The 17,484-nt window shown below is 41.9% G+C and overlaps 1 protein-coding gene across 2 annotated transcripts in view; it reads left to right on the top strand.

The window, feature by feature from the left end:
• Window positions 1-14,276: 14,276 nt before the first annotated feature.
• Window positions 14,277-17,484, top strand: part of PLCH1 (phospholipase C eta 1) — a 217,284-nt gene continuing 214,076 nt past the window's right edge. The window contains exon 1 of one of the 2 annotated variants that reach the window (XM_013057739.2): window positions 14,277-14,409. The gene's annotated coding sequence lies outside the window, so the exon portion shown is untranslated. Of the gene's footprint in view, window positions 14,410-17,053; window positions 17,169-17,484 lie in introns of those variants that run through there. The other variant, XM_013057741.2, reaches the window with a different exon arrangement.

Genomic DNA, 17,484 nt, shown 5'->3' with positions numbered 1-17,484 from the left:
GGACAAAATAGACAAGAAGAAAAAGAGACCAGCGGGACTCCTGTTGTGTGCAGTCACCATTTTCTAAATGTCCTTGTCCTCCACTTAGGTAGTAGCAGTATTAACACGTACTTGAAGGCTAGGAGGAATTACATTGGCCAGCAGCTTTCTTTGGGGTCGGCAAGGTCTGCTTTTCTGCCTTTTGTCTCTGGTCTTTCTTGTAGATAGCTTGTTTGATCGTCCAAGGACAAGGTGAGCTATACAGTTATAGAGGCAAGATCTTTTTTATATGAGACAGTTATAATAGGGTCATCTGAAAAAAATAGAAAAGTCCTAAATTTAGGCAGAATTTCTGACCAAAGCTCAGGGTTTTTTTGCCTTTCTCAAATAAAGGATTTACGTCTTGATTTCCTATCCTCAAAACAACGGGGTCTATGGCTGCCTTTTTCCCTTGGCCTTCTTTCCTTTCAGTATCCTGGGTATCTAGATCTGTTTATTTTTTAAAAAATATATTTCTATCAAATAAATTTAGTTCTTACTGTTTTTTCTAAATTATTGGATTTCTTATGGCCCCTTTCAATCTATATTCTTTTAGTCTCACATTTCCTTTTTTGGGTTTTATTTATTTCTAGTCATACTTCTTATTATGAAATGTTGAAAGCAACATTAGCTTTATTATAATTAATGGTGGACAAAACTTGGGAGAAGAATGAAAACTATTCCCATGCATACGTGACTCAGCACTGTCATTATTTGGCAGCTAAAAGCATATTCCCACAACACTTAGAAAACATACAACTGAAGTCTCCTTACATTTTGCTTACATTTCCCTTTTTTGTTTTGACATTTGTTAGTTCCATTCATGAGACAGTTGTCCAAATGCTGGTTCTTCTCCAGCACATTTGGTCATGGTTATTTTTTGAGGGCTCTGTAGGGGCTCCCTATCATAGTCCCCTGGCGTGAGAGATTCTTACCTCTTTCTCTCCCTACCTGCTTAACTCCCAAGGCTGTTTAGTCCACAGCCTTTTACTCTTGGATCCCCACCACCTGGGATGGGAAGGACACATAAGTTTAATTGTGGAATGCGACGGGGCTTAATCACTCCACTCATGGGTATGTGTTGTGGGGAGTATTACGAGTTGACTTCAGTCCTGCCACTTTCCATGGTGTCGATTCAAGTTACAGGAAACTCATGCTTTTTTTTTTTTTAATGATTTTATTCATTTGAGAGGGAGAACTCATGGGTGTGCATGAGTTGGGGGAGGGGTAGAGGGAGAGGCTGACTCTCTGCTGAGTGGGGGGCCTGATGCTAACATGGGGCTCAATTCCAGGACCCTGAGATGATGACCTGGGCCTCAGCCACTCAATTGCCTGAGCCACCTAGGCACCCTGGAAACTCATGTATCCTCAGACTAAGTGGTGGGAATGGAGGTGATTCTCCAGGCAGTCTTTCTTGCTTCCCTCTTTTGATCATGCTTCTTTCTCCTTGTCTCAGGTAAATGAAGTGCTAGAAGGCGCTGTAGCTTAGCAAACATCAGAAAAGAGATAATCACTATTTCCTAACTTAGTGGAAACAGGATATATGGCATTCTCAGTCTTATGGAAAAGGGATTGAAGTGCTAATGTTAAATCTTCCTCCCCTGTGTGAACAGGAGAAGGAAAGGATGGTTGCTACTCCACAAATTCTAACTGGTGAACTCTTCCTTATTCCAAGACCTCTTATTCCTTTGGGTCCTGAAACCTAAATCAGCTTGGTCTTTCTCACCACTGGGAAAGCCTGGGGAATCTGCTGCCAGAAATGCCGTTGTAAAAAAAGTTGACTCAAAGAAAAATCAGGGCCACTGATCTCAATAGTTCTGCTCTTTCTTGATAATTTTCAAAAGCAAATGAAAAAAAAAATTTTTCTTACTACTTACAGCCCATTAACAAGTCCTTGAAACAGGCAGAGTGACATTCCTCTAGGAAATCAGCTGCCTTGACGTTAATACCTTGCTAAGGGCAAAAGGCAATCTTGGTTTAACATTATCCTGACTTCCAGGATGTTGTAAGTCTTATTTAACATATAAAAATTCCTGGGGCGCCTGGGTGGCTCAGTGGGTTAGGCCACTGCCTTCGGCTCAGGTCATGATCTCGGGGTCCTGGGATCGAGTCCCGCATCGGGCTCTCTGCTCAGCAGGGAGCCTGCTTCCCTCTCTCTCTCTCTCTGCCTGCCTATCCATCTACTTGTGATTTCTCTCTGTCAAATAAATAAATAAAATCTTTAAAAAAAAAAAAAACATATAAAAATTCCTTTGTGGTCGCCTGGGTGGCTCAGTGGGTTAAGCCTCTTCCTTCGGCTCAGGTCATGATCTCGGGGTCCTGGGATGGAGCCCTGCATCGGGCTCTCTGCGCAGCAGGGAGCCTGCTTCCCTTCCTCTCTCCCTGCCTCTCTGCCTGCTTGTGATCTCTCTCTGTCAAATAAATAAATAAATAAAAATCTTAAAAAAAAAAAATTCCTTTGGAAACTTTATCTCTACCCCGCCAAGATATATGTTGGCAATCATCTCCTAAGCATATAGTCCACTGATACACATCTGAAGGATCTCATGACTAAGGTTTTACTGGACAGTAATAAATGCCCTTTTCCTAACAATGGCTAGCCCCTTCATGGTCCTGGAAACCTTTCAAAATTCCCTATAGATTTAAAATGTCCCTATCCCCGCTCCAAACTTGAAAATATATAATCACCACCCCTCACTGCCTCAGTGCTGCTTTTTCTGCCCACGGTCCTATCCCCATGCTTTAATAAAACCACCTTTTTGCATTGAAGACATCTCAATAATTCTTTCTTGACCGTTTGCTCCAAACCCCAACATTACCTCATCATCTCTTATTTATTCCTGCTCTCTTAGGTAACTGAGAATAGTAAAGATCCCAGTCAGTACCTCATTCTGGCCTGGTACATTTGCAAAACCTGCTTAGGAGAATTAACTACATCTGAGGCAAGCAGATAATGTGCTAAGAATTTTATCTTCTGGATTTCTCCAGCATCATTTGGTTACTCATCAAGGTAAAGTTTGCAGGGGGAAAGAAAAATAATTTTCCCTCTACTCTTCTAGGTTCTTGGCTGATACACATGTAACAAGACAGACTAACAGAAGAAAAACAAAAGAGAAGTTTATTAACATGTATACCTCCTATATACCTGGGAGATACCAAGGAAAACTGAGTAGCTCCCGAATTGGCCATCCCCTTAAGTAACATCTCCAGGTAAAGGCTAGAAGATGTTGGGGGATGGGGAGGCCAGTTATGAGAAGTTACCCTGAAAGGCACAGTAAACAAGGGTAAGGTGGTTTTTGAGAGAGAGAGAGAGAGAGAGAGAGAGACATCTTTACAAATGGAGATTTCCCTTATAAATGTAAATTGTTCTTACAAAAGAGTAACTTTTACCTGGTTTTTAAAACTTCTCCGATCTCTGCCGTTTCTTACAAATAACCAGCTTAAGGGGTGCTTGGGTGGCTCTGTCAGTTAAGCATCTGCCTTTGGCTCAGGTCTTGATACAAGCAAGGGTCCTGGTATTGAGGGCTCCTTGCTCAGCGGGAAGCCTGCTTCTCTCTCTGCTGCTCCCCCTGCTGTGTTCTCTCTCTTTGACAAATAAATAAATAAATAAATAAATAAAGTCTTGAAAACAAAACAATGAAAAAACCCAGCTCAAGATAATAATCCTTAAGCTGAAGAGCCGAATTTTGGGGAGACATATTTCACTCCCCAACATTTGCATCTTTGAGATTTGAGTCTCCATGTGTTGTCAAGGGGCATTTTGTTGACAGTTTGCCCTAAATCCAATGGTTGTACAGGGCATTGATTTGAACAGTGACTTTTCAAAGAAACAACATGATTCAGGAAGCCAAGAAATACCAGCACTTCAGAATTCTAGGGCACCAGCAGAATCGTTATTACTTAAGCCACCATTAGTAGGGATGGCAGATATACTGAGGAGCCCAGCTACTGCTGGGATAGCTGGGGTGGATATGGTTTCCAGACTCGTCTTTGTGGTGTGGGGAGGAAAAATTTTCCTCTACTTTCTTGGGGTTCCTGGCTGGGTCTGAAAATTAAACCGATAAAGACAAAGTAACAGGAGAAAAGGATATAAATTGATTTAATACAAGTTTTATGCAACATGAGAACTTACATATGGAAATAAAGACCTGAAGAAACAGACCTCCAGCTGTAGGGAAGGCACTTCTGTTAGGAGGATTTTATCATCAGTTTAAGGGAAGAAGGACAAGGGAGGGAGATCAAAATATCTTCCTACTCTGGCTGTTTTTCCAGACTCCTTCAGCATAAAATGTTCACTCTGCCAAGGTGCCATTTTTGGGATAGTGTGTCCTGAATCCCATCAGTGGTTTGGAGCTTCCCTAATGCCATTACCATGCAGCTGTTTCAATGAAGGCAAGTCACAGGAAGAAAGTAATGCAAATTTTTGAAAAAGATTTTATTTATTTATTTGAGAGAGCGAGAGCACAAGCAGGAGGAGGGCCAGAGGGAAAGGGAGAAGCAGATTTCTCTGCTGAACAGGGAGCCTGATGTGGGGCTCTATCCCAGGACCCTGGGATCATGACCTGAGCTGAAGGCAGATGCTTAACCAACTGAGCAACCCATGTTCCCCAAGTAATGCAAATTTATAAAAAGACTGAAGAAAATTAAAAATGCAAGATTAAAAATTAAAATATTAAGAACAGGGGGCGCCTTGCTGACTCAGTCAATAGAGCATGTGACTCTTTTTTTTAAATAGTTTTTTAAAAAAATATTTTATTTATTTGACAGAGATCACAAGTAGGCAGAGAGGCAGGCAGAGAGGAGGAAAGCAGGTTCCCCGCTGAGCAGAGAGCCCAATACAGGGCTCGATCCCAGGATCCTGAGATCATGACCAGAGCCAAAGGCAGATGCTTAACCCACTGAGCCAACCAGGCACCCCTAGAGCATATGACTCTTGATCTTGGGGTCATGAGCTCAAGCCCTATATTGGGTCTAGACCTAATTTTTTAAAAATTGAAAAATTATTAAAATTATTAAGAACAGAACTTTAAAAGTGAAATAGTAATAAAAGCTTTAAAATGAACCAACTCTACTTCTGTTTCAAGATAGCCATTGAGCTCATTCTTTTAACTTCCATTCAAATTACATCAAAATATCAAATATTAAAATAGAAGAAAATGGTATCAATGGTAGAAAACAGCAGAAGATGCCATTAATTAGCTAGATTTGCAAACTATGATGAAGTGGCATCGGGGTGAGATACGATTCCACGGTTCAGTATTCTTCAGGAACGAAGGTGATATTCAGCTAGGAATAAAGTGCATGCCCTAGCTTGGAATTTTTGAGTGATAGGAATTCCTTTTGGTCTGGTCCAGAGTAAATCTCCATGATCTGGAAGCATAAGGCCAAACGTCCCTGCACCCAGTACATAATGTGGAGGGAAAATAGGATGTCAGGAGTTCAGTCAGTTCATAGCATATGTCTTACTCAGCAGGACAAGGATGACTCCCAGTCCTGCAGTGTGAATTTCTTGGTCAGTCTGTCTGGATGCTCCAGCTCTGTTCTCCAGAAGATTTTTCCTTATCCTTCACAGGGCATGTGGCTTCATGGTCAAAGGGTTGAGCAATCACAGGCCCTTTTTGTCCCAGAGACTTAATTCTGGAGGGCTTTGAGATCTATCAATTTGCTGGACAGAAGGTGTGCACTGTTGATCATGTTTCTATTCTGAGCACTACTACTTTGCTTCTTCATTTCTAAAGGACAGACTGGGAGCAGTGTTTTTCAACTATTGGCCACGAGCAATTAGTGAGGTGTGAAGTCAATCTAATGAGTTGCCACTAGCAATTTAAAAAGAAAGAAAAAAAAAACAGAATAGGGGCACCTGGCGCTGGCTCAGTGGTAGAGCATACAACTCTTGATTTTGGGGTTCTGGGTTCAAGCCCCATGTTGGGCTAAGAAAAACAGAAAAGAATAAAATCTATCCAGCACATTGCACATAGCAAAGATAAGTGTTGTTTGTTAATTATTTTGCTGTTATAAATATATTTGAATATGTGTACTGGTTTGCAGTGCAAAAGTATATAGGTTACTGAACATCACTGCAGATCTCATTTTCTAAAAGCACTCTTTTGAAGAGGCCTGATGAAAAGATTTCTGTAACTAAAATGATGACAACAAGTAATTCAGACAGAGGTAGGGTTTTTAAAAAATTGAGGTATGGGGGGTGGTGGTGCCTGGGTGGCTCAGTGGGTTAAAGCCTCTGCCTTTGGCTTCGGTCATGATCCCATGGGATCAAGCCCCGCATCGGGCTCTCTGCTGTGCCAGGATCCTGCTTCCTCCTCTCTCTCTGCCTGCCTCTCTGTCTTCTTGTGATCTCTGTCAAATACATAAGTAAAATATATTTTTTTTAAATTGAGGTATTGGGATAATTACTTCTATTTTCTCTTTTGTTTTGGGTATCAAAACAAAGATTGTAGATACTTTAGCAATGAAATTGAGAAATTAGTGCTAGAGTTATTAGAATAGCTCAAGCCATACTTTATAAATTTTGGAGCATTTCTGCTTTCTCCACAGCATTTGCCCAGTTTTTTGCTCATTGGGAACTCTATGAATATTTGTTAAATAAAGGAATGAAACAAAGAATGAAGTAGACTGGGGTGCCTGGCTGACTCAGTTGGTAGAGCACGTGCGACTCGATCTCAGGGTTCTAGCCGCAGGTTGGGGGTAGAGATTACTTAAAAAAAAAAGAAAGAAAGAAAGGAAAAAGAATGAAGTGAACCATTCCTGTTGCCTACTTTTTTTTTTTTCCCAAAGATTTTATTTATTTATTTGATAGAGAGAGATTACAAGTAGGCAGAGAGGCAGGCAGAGAGAAAGGAGGAAGCAGGCTCCCTGCTGAGCAGAGAGCCCAATGCGGGGGCTCTATTCAATGCCCCTGAGATCATGACCTGAGCCAAAGGCAGAGGCTTTAACCCACTGAGCCACCCAGGCGCCCCTTGCCTACTTATTTTGACCAGAACCTACTTTTCCAGTCTGATTTTCCTCTATACATCTTATGATCCTACACTGTGAATATTAATTTGCCTTTGGTGTTCTGAAAGAACATTTTTAAAATTTGCCAGATTTGAAAATGATACTTATTTTGGGCAAACCAAGCACTCTAGTTACATATTTAATATAAATATTTAAAGAAATGAAACAAAAGCTAACATATGTTTTTTTTTTTTTTAAATTTAAGGATTTTATTTATTTATTTGCAGACAGAGATCACAAGTAGGCAGAGAGGCAGGCAGAGAGAGGAGGAAGCAGGCTCCCCACAGAGCAGAGAACCTGATGTGGGGCTGGATCCCAGGATACTGAGATCATGACCTGAGCCGAAGGCAGAGGCTTTAACCCACTGAGCCACCCAGGTGCCCCAACATATGGTTTTTAAAATGCAGTTTTTCCTTTTACTATGTTTGTGTGGACAAACCTCAACATTTGTCTTCTGGTTAAAAAAAACAGGTGTTAGTAATCAGAAAGGGTGTACCATATTAGGATTCCAAATAGTACAGAAATAAGAGAATTTTCCTTATGTTGTAAATTGCCTTCTCAGCTTTCAAGGCTTTAGAAATTGTATTCTGGCTTACCGATTTTTTCATTTTTCCTTTCGCAGTACAATGTGCTCATTTGTGTACACTTATGTTCAATGTCTATGATAATGATTGCTGTGTATGACTGATCCACAATTGGATAAATTATGAAGATACATTTTTCTCTTAATTATATTATGGGATTCTGCAGGAATGTTTTAACAGTACAATATATGCCATAATGAAAATATGTAAGCCAAAATTTCCTGGGCACAAGAAAGTACTTCAGTTATGTTGGTCCTGCCCAGCAGGCTTTGACCATCTTGAAAGTTGTAGATACTGGCTCTGTGGGAGGTCTTTCTGGAAACAAAACTCACAAAGCTGAGTTGTGAAGCTCTGAGGAGGAAGGAGAGGGAGCTCTGTCCTCTGACACTATTGTTGCCTCTAGAATACTTTATTCCCTGCCCCACCCCACCCCCAACCACCAGGAGAAAACAATGAAACAAATTGCAGGAAAAGAGAAAATAGAGTAAGTTCACTTTAATTAAGCATGCTTTCTGCCTTTAAAAAAGTACTCATTCTGGGGTGCCTGGCTAGCTCTTTAGGAACAGCATTCGACTCTTGATCTTGGGATTGTGATTGTGAGTCCCACTTTGGGTGTAGAGATTACTAAAAAAAAATGCACTTAAAAAAAAAAAGTATTCACTTAAAAAAAAGTATTCATTTTGTGATGGGAACTGAACATCTTTTAAGAAGTATAAACTGGGTTATAAGGAAATCTTAATTGAATTGAAAGACCTCACCTAGACAGGCACAATTCTATTTTGTCTTTACCTAGCCTTGAGAAGCTAGATTATTTTGCCAAGATATTATAGTAGGGAACCTGGAGTTCAGAATTCCAGTATCTAGTCCAAGCTCTTGTTTGAGTTTGACAGTTTAGCCTGTATCTCCTTATTTGTAAGGTGAAAAGTGCATTTGCTTGTAACGCATGTATTCTTTTTACGATTTTTACGTAATCTCTACACCCAGTATGGGGCTCGAACCCACAAGCCTGATATCAAGACCCACATGTTCTACTGATTGAGCCGGCCAGGTGCCTCTGCTTGTAATATTTTTGATATGTCCATATAGAAAGGGGAAACAATTATATAGGCTTGTTCTAGAAAAAATATGAATAGCCCACTTAAATATGGAGCGCTTTGGGGTGACTGGATGTCTTAGTCAAGTGGCAGACTCTTGATTTTTGCTCAGCTCATGGTCTCGGGGTCCTGGGTTTGAGCCTCATATTGGGCTCCCTGATCCACCAGGAGTTGGCTTTAGGATTCTATCTTTCCCTCTGCACGCCACCCCTCCACCCGCTCTTTCTTGTGCTCTCTCTATATGAAATGAATAAATCTTTAAAAGAAATGGAACACTTAAAAATGTTTTTGTCTATTGGCAAAGAGTTTAGCTTTAACTTTTTTCCCTCTGTACACCAAATACATTTCAACATGTAGACTTTGCTAGCATTTAAAATCTTTACATAGGTTACCCATTTAATAGTACCTATAATAATAGTGACTTTTTTACTAAGTAATCTCTACCCGTATTGTGGTGCTCCAACTCACAACCCCAAGATCACGAGTTGCATGCTCCACCAACTGAGACAACTCAGGCACCCCTAAAAACCTGACATTTTTCAGAGCTCATTTTGTGCTAGGCATTTTACTAAGAGCTTCCCCTGTAGTAGTCTTATTTAATTTAGTTGTTTTGTAGGTATGCATTCCTTCCATTAACTAAGAGCCCAGCACTGTGAAAAAGTGTTAATTTATGAAATCAAGTACTTCAGGGGCACCTGGATGGCTCAATTGATTAAGCGTTTGCCTTTGACTTGGTCATGATCCTAGGGTCCTGAGATCAAGTCCTGTATCCAGCTCCTTTCTTAGCAGGAAGCCTGCTTCTCCCTCTGCCTACTGACCCTCCTGCTTCTGCTTTCTCTGACAAATAAATAAAATCTTAAAAAAAAAACAATTTCTGTGAATTCCTCACATTCCTGAATAATGAAAGATTATCAAAATAATAATTTTTGAAACTGGGTGACCAATACGTAGGGCTTCATTATACTATTTTACTTTTGTTTACCTATGAAAATTTCTGTGATAAAAAGTGAGAAACACAAATAGGAAGCAACTCTTCCCAAGATCAGCTGGTCTGCTTTTATGTTTTTTTTCTCTGTTTCCAGCTTAGCATGACAGTTGCTTACATATGGGGATGAATTTTTCTGTAGCTGGGGAGGGAAAGATTGGTGGCATTTATACTGTGACATCCCTCCCCTGTTCTTTCTAATGAACGCTGGAAGTTTCTTTACTCTTTTTTTTTTTTTTTTGAAACCTCTGTCGTACACATAGGAATCTATACAAAGATGTTAATGGCTTTCTTTGGTGGCAGGTTCAAGAGATGGCACAGTTGGGGACCTTTGCTCTTTTTTTTTTTTTTTAAAGATTTTATTTATTTATTTGACAGAGAGAAATCACAAGTAGATGGAGAGGCAGGCAGAGAGAGAGAGAGAGGGAAACAGGTTCCCTGCTGAGCAGAGATCCCGATGTGGGACTCTATCCCAGGACTCTGAGATCATGACCCGAGCTGAAGGCAGCGGCTCAACCCATTGAACCATCCAGGCGCCCCACCTTTGCTCTTTTTATCCACCAGAATCACTTCCTACCCTCATTTGGGAAGAGCAGCTTCCTTCCTATGGAGACCAAATCCTTCCTGACTCCTTATAGTTCTGGTGGGGCTACTACTCAAATTACCCCACCTCTTGTCTATAGGACTGGGTGTATGATCAGAGACTGGATACACATATACTCTACTTGTTGTTGACCACATTAACTGACCTATGGACGGACACACGACCTGAAACAGGTCAGTTGGGATCCTTTCCTACAATCTTATTTACAGATGGTAAAATAAAAATAAAATAAAATAAAATAAAATAAAAGCCTCTTTTTTCCCTGGGATTGCTAGCCTGAGGTCATGGAGCTGTCCCTGGTAATGCTTTCTCCACCCACCAGCCTATAGAAGCTCATATGTAATAGGAAAGAATAAGGTTTAAACATTGAAGACAGCAGGGAGAGGAAGAGTAGGATCAAAAGAGAATGAATATGGAAAAGAAATGATGATTCTAAATTCCTGGATCCTGTCATTCCTGAAGCCTCTATCCTTTCCTCCATTGTAAGGTGGGAGTCAGTACTGGCTCCTTCCCTCCAGTTAGTGTGAGTTGGGGTTTTGTTATTTATATCTAAAAGTAAGGTCATGAGGAGAGCTACTGCTCTGTACTTCAGGAGTATTATCTGAATTCTAGCTAAGAATTACCATCTAGCATAGTGTCTGGTACATGGCAAGTACTCAAGAAAGCTGTGTTGGGAGACTTCTAGTTCATCCTTGATAATTGCTAAGCTCTTTGGTTATTTCTGTGACTTTTTGGTGTCTTGATTAAAATAGAGATAATATTCATCTCCTTCACTTTCTTGCATTCTGAATATAACTTGAAGATTATTGCTGATTAAATTCAAATATCTTAAATATGGCTGTTTTCGCAACTGAAAGCAATATTTTTGCATAGCTAGAAAAACTGACTTTCAACCCAATTCCTAGTGCAGTTTTCTAAGAAACCCTTTCTGATGTGCAGCGTGGCAGGCCCACCTCAAAGCACATCAATCATCTTCCCAGCTATCAGGCACCTTTTACAGGATTTTCTGTGATCCCGGTGTCAGTGCACATTCTGTATCAAGGCAGAGGTGATATGTGGAAATCTGGCAGCTACTTAGAAGGGAGTCCAGGCAGTGCTGTGCCAGTGTAATTAATGAGAGTCATCGCTCTGGAAGCCCGAGGAGAGTGGGGGTGGGGAAGGATGTCTTTCACCAGTAAATGGCATTTAAGAAAAATCGGTGCTTTCATAGCCCTTTTGCTACACAGAGGAGGTTAAGTCAAAGGACTGCTGTGAAGGGCTTTCCGTAACTTGCTGCACAGAGAGGTCCCCGTGTACAGAGAAGCAAGGAAGATTCAACCCCAGACTTTTCAGCAGGGCTGATTTCAACCTTGAATTGAGCTAGAATAACAGCAGGAGTCCCTTATGCTGGGAAAAGGGGTTACTTCTTAAAGCAAGATTGTAGTTTAGGTTACCAATAGACCATGCAAAAAAGGTACAACTATATAGGACCTTTGTTCTACCTGCCCAAAGAAGTGTGAATTTAGATCCCATTTTTTTCTGATTCCCTTGTAGGCTGTGAAGGAAGGGGGTATTATTTGTTTTGTTTTTTTCTATTGACTATTCGGTAACCATGGAAAGGTTTGTGTAACCTAGAGAGGCTGTTTACTGCCCACTGTCTAATCCCTTTGTTACCATTCCCTGTGTTTGTCACCAGCGGCAGTGGGGAGAAATAGTTCTGTCTGGCTTCTAAACACTGAGCAATGTAACAATATTTTCCTGGTTTTAGTTGGTGATTTTTCTATGATATATGGAATTAAAAAAAAAAAAAAAAAGCTCAGAGGGAAAAGGTACCTTAAAAGATTTATGGATCTCTCCATATGCCCTAAACACTTAAGCACATGATTAAGTATGATTCGCGCAAAGGGAGGGAGAAAGGCCAGGAGATGGGGTTTTATCTGTTATCTGTAATGCTTTACTTAAAAAAGAAGGGGTAGGAAGCAGACATATTATATGGGCATTTGCTTTGATTTCAGTAGGTTCGAAATATTGCATAGTGGAAAAGTTTTGAAGTTCATACAGTTATGGAAATTGATTAAAACTTTCAAAATAAAGACTGCATTACAAACCAAGTGCTCTTATTGTGAACTTTGTGTCTGAGCTTATTTTAACCCATGCATCTGTGGTTTTTCAGGTATAAAAGAAAGACAAACCCAGGAGGTTTAGAGTGGGTAACTTCTTTGGTTGAGGGGTTGTCTTGATGGGTGTGTGTGTGTCTCTCTCTTATTCTCTCTTTTTGGCCTTCCTATTCACCAGTAAAACAAAGCTCTAAAAAACATATGTTTGGATGCAAAGCAAGAAGCAGTTTGAGGGTAGAAGAGTAGTTACCTGTTTAATTTCTTATACGCTGGGAATTTTTGTCCCGGCATGTTAAAAAAAAATCAGGGAGCTTTCTTTTTTTGGAGCTGAAAGACCTTATATATATATTTTCCCAAACTGAATTTTTCCTGGTACGCTGACATGAAGAAATTCAAATGACTATTTTGGTGTTTTTTTTTTTTTTTTTTTTTTTTTTTTTTGTTTTGTTTTTTTTTTGAGAGTCCAGGATTGCTTTCAGGATAAAGTTTCTTCTTGCCCATGGTGCTTTGCTGTGACATTGTAATTGCCTCTGTTGAACTGAATAATACAAATGGGTTGTTTCTATGGTATCGGCTAAGTGGGATGAAAAGGTGAAACCCTAGATCTTGCGCTGAGAGGTCACGGTTCTACCACCCCCCACACTAACTGTCCATCAAAGCAGACGGGCAGCCCCGGCCCCGCTCTCCCTGCTCGAGCACTCATTTGTAACTTCCTGAGCAAATTCACGCATGAAAAAGAAAATGACTTTCGTTTATGTTGTCACTAAGCCCAGAAAATCCCTGCCAACCCTATGCTGCCAGCTTTTTTAGGACCTTCTTATTGGTGGAGAATTTTAAATTGAAGGTGAGTGAGGAGCAGAGTCTCGAAGTCCCTCCCAGCCAGGCTTTGAACTAACAATAGGGCAGGTTGAATGAAGGCTGATAAATGCAAATCCTGGAATCTTGAGACTGGATCACAGGGTGGCTGCCGAGGCCAGCGGTTGTCAGCCTTCCAGCAGCCGCACCAACCTGGTCAGTCACCCTGTCTGTGCGCGCAGTAGATTTCCTCGTTTCCTCGCTATTTGAGTGCCTACTGTGTGCAGGCTTTCCTCCCCCGTGGCTGTGCTCTTACAGCAGGTTCGGTGCTGGAGTCTGCCAGCCGTTAAATTAATTTGATTGAATAATTGACCCGTTAACATGTAGGAGAAGCATCTGGAAGAAGAGACGGTGGCGGGGGGGCGGGGAATAAGAGTGTTACCTACACTCCCCTCTTTCTCAGTCTAAGCTGCAATTTACTTAAGGCAGATCTCCTTGGTTATAAGGCATAGTAAGTGCTAGTTTCTTAGAATGGTAAGGTGACCCTAAGATGGACGGTTCGCGATTTTCATTAAGGGTTTTTTTTTTTTTTTAAACTTTAGTGCAAGCTGCAAACGGTTCCCATTCTCTGCTCTCTCACTTCCAACTTTGTTTCTCCAAACTCCTTTATCCTACAAACACTGAAGCTCTTGAGAGCACTGCCTAAAACTGAGTATCGAGGAGGTGTTCCTGGGTTTGGGAATCTTTGAAAGCTACGCGGGAGAAAGGAAGACTTTATTCTTAGAACTTCTGGCTTTTGCTTGCCAGAGAGCCTCGCAAGGGCGCGTGGGCCCAGGGGTCCAGGTCCAGCCTTCAGCCCCCTACCCCTGGCGAGCTGGGGCCCTTGGAGGCGGTGGGAGCTCCAGTCCACTCTCTCCTGCTCCAGTTCCTGATTTCCTCGGGAGCTGCGGGGCTGGGAGGGAGGGGGCTCCAGTGTGAGCGTCAGAATTTGAATGAGAAAGCAGGTTGTGGCGGCGGCGCCCCGCTCTAGCCTGCGCGTCTCGGGGGCTTCTGCTGGCTGTGGCGAGAAGTGCGCTTCTAGGGGGCTTTTCCGTCCCTCGACAGGGTTTTCGACTTGGGGGTCACAAGGGCCCGCAACTCATCACCCCAGCACTTCGGAGGTTGCTCCTGTGCCAAGGACTCCCAGGAATCCGTCAACTGCTGAACACTCAAAGTTGAGCAGGTCAGTGCTTTGAGGGGGACCGGGCGGAACGAGAAAGAGGGCTGGTGGACCAGACCAGGTGTGCCAGAGAGCAGGTGGCCCGAGGTCCTCTCTCCAGTCCCGGCCGGGACACGCTTTCCACCGTGTGAGTATTGTTGTGCGTGGGGATCCTCCAAATCCCCTGCGCGGAGAAGTGGTCCACCGCGGGTCGTGTGTGTGCGTGTGGGGGGGTGGTGGTGGGAGGCTCTTAATTCAGAAGATGTGGGTATGCGCGTGCCCGCGCCAGAATTTACTTCTCGAGTCACCCGTGTTGATGAGTGGGGTTTGCCCGTTGGAGGGTGAAGCTTTGCTGTAGGATGCTTCACCCACACGCGCGCTCCCAGGAACCCGGCTCTCACCTCCCGACGGCTCCGAGAGAGCAGGTCCGCGTTTCCCAGCAAGGGGAGTGCGGTGTCCATTACACTTGGGGAGTCTCACGGCTCTGCCTGCACTCACTGACCCCACTCAGGACCCTCTCGGTTCAGAAGACCGGGTACGCTCAGCGCCAGGAGGATTTACTCCATTACCCTTTCCTGGAATAAACTGGAGCACCGGAGCGACGCCGAGCGGGGCGGTGGGGGCAAGTCCCGGCCTCGCGGCGTCGCTCTCTGCGCCTGCGCGGGGTTCCCATGGCGACGGCGCCGCGAGTCGGAGATGCCACCCGGCTCGCCCTTAAGCCCAGTCCCCTGTTGAGCGTCGCGGCGGGCCCCCTCTCTCCTCCTTTTCTTTGTTGTTTGTAACTCGGGATGAGTTTATGATCTCATTTTTACGTTAGCAGTTCAGCATTAAAACAATAACCAACTAAATGGAAGTAGAAGACTCCCCCATCCCCCCCTCCCCCCCCCCCCGCTATTTCGTATTACCATTTTGATCTTAGACGGAAGAAAATGGTGAGAAGTTGCTTATTGAGGCAGTCACTGAGACCTTACCAACACTGAATAAAATATATTCCCTTGGAGGTGAGATATTTAAAAAATAAATCAGGTGCTTCTTCTCGAGCAGTAAGGTTACAGACTTGTGCCCCCTTTATGCAAGTGGTGAGTGGGATGAGTGCAAACCCAAGCACCTGTGTCCTCCTTCTGGCACGTTTATGAAAAGAGATGAGCTCCAAAATGGACCACAGTAAAATGCCAGTGAAAAGAAACAAAGGCTTTCCCAGAAGGGGTGATTGTTTTTCCCTGCTGCCCCTCAGTTTTGGTCACTTCTGGGGTTAATCTTCTGCAGGGAATGTTTCAAGAAGTCTTGATGGGAACCAGTCAGATTTCTCAAGCCTCCTGTTAAACATGTCATTTTCCTTTTCAAATTGTCTCAGCAGCTCTGCCCCTTTTAAGAAATCCCATTTGTTTACACACAGGTTAGCATTTGGCAAGGGTACACATCTTAAGGGTTGTGTAGAAGGAGCTGCATTTTGTTGCTTATTTTTTTAAGGCTGTATTTGGCAGCAGGATTAATATGCCTAGTTGCTATTAAAGAAACAATGGTTAATATCGACATAACTAATCAAAGTTTAAAATGGAGTTACTTTTTCTGGAATAAAGTGTGACATAAAAATACCTTAGATGAAGTACTAGGGCTACTGTCTCAGTGTCCCCTGCTTTTAAACAATTTCCCTTCAAGAGCTGCAAATGTTTGTGAGTGGTAGAAGTTTTCAGACAATATCCTCCCACCATCAGCAAATGAAGTCAACGTAATATTACTTCTCAGATATTAGCAAATAACATGCTGTTAAAGTTACCTCTCCCATCCCATTCATTATAAGTGCTTAAGATGTGATATAGTCCATCTAATGCAAGTGTTAAGAATGTCCAATTGAGTTTTCCCCCTTTTCTCATAATTAAAAAAATAGAAAAACTCTCAATTTTCAGGTTCAGATACTTTGTGACCCTGTTTGGCGGTTTGTAACTGGCTCCAATTCCCTAATTCTCAGTGACATGTGTTTTTGCTGGTTCCAGGAGGTAAACTGCAGTTTAGCAGATCACGGGATAATGAGATTGCGAGTGCTTGGGGGAAGGCTGGGGAAAGGCTATGAGAAGGAGACAAAGGGAGGGAAGGTTGATGGGCAGAGCCAGAATTTATAGCTGCACCAGATTCTGCATAAAAACTGTGAAAGTCCTTGCTTCTGCCTTCGAGATACATTTTCTCACATCATCAGTATCAATTAAACTTACTTTTAGAATCAGTCTTCTAAATAATTAGAAGGATAGAATTATAAAAATAGAATATTATAATGGTGCTTTATGTTAGTGTGCCATAATGTAATATACTCGAAAAACTCTTAATTAAATGTTTCCTACGTTATTTATTCATTTAGTCCATGAACATTTTTTGAAAACTATATATAAGATTATATAATAAATCATTCCAGAGTCCTGCCTTCAGTAAAGTCAGAGTTGAATTCTGAAATCATTCTAATGCTGTTTCAGGTTTTCAGAGTAGATACTTAACAGAACCAACAGAACCCTTAAGGAGAACAGTTGATTTAGTGTTGAGCGATCCTACATCTAGATTCAGAAGCAAATGCTTACACTTTGATTTAAAAAATATGCTGAACACCATTTTTGAGTATTTTTAGATAAAAATTATATATAGTAAGAAGCATTGTGAGCACCTATTTTTTTTTTATCTTCACATTTTTGTAGTGCAGACTGGACCCTAAAACTTGCTGTCTTCACGAGTACAGCACCATGTTTGGGAGGAACAGAAAAACCCTGTAATTCTCAGATTTCTTAGGTGAAGATAAGGTGAGTGATTGAGTAGTCCTTTGTTCTGACTCCATGTTTCGTGACATCATAAACCTCCTGCAGCTCCCTTCTAAGAATAGTGTTGGTCTGCATGCTTGAAGGATCATGACTATTATTTCTCTGAGAAAAAAAAAAAAAAAAGATGTAAAATTGTGATAGAAGGATGAAAGGAATACAGTAGGGCAATTACAAATCTTAACTTTCGAGATGCCACACTTCTAGACATTTTTAGTGAGTTTAGACTCTACTGAAATCCATTAGAGCTATGTCACTTCCCCTGGCATAATACTGACCAAGGTTGACAAAGTCTTCCTCT

The sequence above is a fragment of the Mustela putorius genome, unplaced genomic scaffold (genome assembly GCF_011764305.1).
Source record: "Mustela putorius furo isolate JIRA1106 unplaced genomic scaffold, ASM1176430v1.1 tig00003834_pilon_pilon_pilon, whole genome shotgun sequence".
Taxonomy (NCBI): domain Eukaryota; kingdom Metazoa; phylum Chordata; class Mammalia; order Carnivora; family Mustelidae; genus Mustela; species Mustela putorius.
This window is presented reverse-complemented; position numbering and strand designations above follow the sequence as displayed.